The sequence below is a fragment of the Heloderma suspectum genome, chromosome 7, assembly GCF_057233095.1.
Source record: "Heloderma suspectum isolate Gila_16-S chromosome 7, 16-S_ref, whole genome shotgun sequence".
Taxonomy (NCBI): domain Eukaryota; kingdom Metazoa; phylum Chordata; class Lepidosauria; order Squamata; family Helodermatidae; genus Heloderma; species Heloderma suspectum.
In genome coordinates this window covers 2073452-2075693 of record NC_139464.1, presented here as the reverse complement: position 1 = coordinate 2075693, position 2242 = coordinate 2073452, and positions in this window count along the sequence as shown.

The following is a 2242-nucleotide window of genomic DNA, read 5'->3' as shown; positions in this document are numbered from 1 at the left end:
AAATGATGTTAGTTTGCTCCATTACTTATGAGCCGCCAATGATGGGGGTGTGTGCATGCCACTGGCTGTCCTTCCTGAATGGTTAGTGCCCCACTTTTGTCAAACCCCTTGAATTACAGCTGAAAGTCCTGACTTCGCTCCCATCTGGGTGTGTTTCCTTTCAACTTCAGTGTGATGGTGTACAGAGGCCAACCGCCAAATCAGTTATCCTTGTTCCAATATTTCTGGCCCTGACTTACCTGTTCATGGGCTGGTGTCATTTGCGGCAGGACTTGCCAGAGCTTGGTTCCTGGGCTTGGCTCTGCAGCAGACCCAGTAGCTGTGGGAGCTTTCCCCCTGGCATTGCGAACCTATTGCTAATGCAAGGGTGCCGCTTGCCTGTGGGTGGAGGGAACACAATGCCCAGGAGGGAAATACGGAGAGCTGTCTGTCCTGCACCCGCTACCCCGGCGTTACTCTGTCGTAAGTCACACAGCCTCCTCTGCAAATTCCCTCCTCTAGCCTGGCTTGGCTTGTCCTGCTGCAAGGCTTCCCGTGAGGGTCTCTGGCCAGCCTGGCCCTTCTGGCTTGGGGCGCCCTTCCCAAATTGCTTCCCTTCCTCTTCACAGGCAGCACTGGGGGTGGCTACCCTCCTAGGGCCCAGGCAGAGACTTGACCTGCCATGCTGTACGTACAGGTTAAAAATAGCTCCGGAGCTCAGGCACTGCCCTGTGTTTTGGCTGGCGTGCTTGCTACCAGGCAACAGAGCACTCCTACAAACAGCTTAAGCTCTCCTGCAAATGCCCGTGGTTGGCTTCTCCCCCTAGCTATGCCCCATGGAGGTCCGTACGCTGCCCCCTTTGAAGGGCTTTCTGCTGTTGCAGCCAGGCTGGGCTGGGCCATCTTGCCCAGTGTGTGCTGGGCCAGCTCTCTCATGCCCTCCGTGCTTCACGGAGCCCTTTCCTGTGCTTCTGGAAAGGGCCAGCTGCCCTGGGGTCACTTCCAGAACCTTGGGAGAGCTGCCCTGAATTGAGGGTCTACAGGGGAGGGGAGGGAGATTCTCGGCTACTCCCTGTCCCCACAACCCCCTACACCTTCCAGGGATGCACCAGTGGTGGGCTCCCTTGTGCCAAGGGAAGGTCAGGCCAGAATTTTGCCAGCAGGGGCAGTGTCCAATGGAGGAGAAAGCACAAGAGCCTTTGTGGGCTCCTCCTGTCAGGATCTGTAGAGTTAGTTACAAGTTTACAGCACCGGTCTTGGAACAGAATTTAGCCCCCCCCCCCCCCCGTCTGAGCGCTCCCAAGCAGCTGGGCTGGCCTCTGCCAGCTGCAGCTCCCATCAAGCAGCGCAGGACTTTTGAGACCCAGTTTTTTTTGTCTGGCACCGCAGCAGTCCATACTCAGGAGACTGGATTGCCCAAGCCTTCAGAGGGGCAGCCCTTGTGAGTCTGTGGCAGCAAAACCAGCAAGGACTCTTCTGGCACCTTCAAGACTCACCCATTTCTCCTGGCTCAAGCTGCCATGGGCTGTGCCACACAACTGTGTTTGTCTTTAAGGTGCCGCAAGACTCAGGATTGTTCAGCTCATCCCTGACCCACCCCTCCGCCCTCTCTCCCCGTGCTGGCAGGTGGATCTGGCTGGGCTGGTGACCAGGCGTGCCTCGTGCCTCTTCCAAGGTGCTCTGGACCTCCCACACGCAGGAGGCATCGGGAGGACAGCTGGACATGGCCCATGTGCCCTCAGTGGGTTTCCGGCCACCCCAGTGAGGGTTTTCTTGGGGCACTTCAGACTGGTGGAAGAAATGCTGCCAGCAGCAGAGGCTACCAGCTACCCACCGCTGCCTGAATTCCTGAGTCGGTGCTTCATGGCGCTGGGCCTGCGCTGCGCCCCCGGAGCTGCTTGTCTTATCTGCACTTTGCTGAGGCCGTGGGCTGCCCTGAACTCCAGGCTGAGGTGTGTGGGTACCTGCGTACCCACCTGCTGGAGCGGCCAGAGGGCCTCACTGGCCAGCTGGCCCCACCGCTGAAGGAGGCGCTGTGCCAGTCACCCCTGCAAGGCCCGGCCCGCTGCGCGCGGAGAAGGTCAGCAGCCTGCCGCCAGGCGGCCACTGGAGTCCTTGCAGGGGCTGCACTGGTGCCCCCAGGAGGGCGCCTGGCACTGTGCCGCCCACCTGCCCTTCCAGGCGGACAAGTGGCGCCTCAGCACCGCACAGCCCTCCAGCTGCCTCTTCCTCGTGGGGGGCGACCGAGAGGCATGGGGCTCGC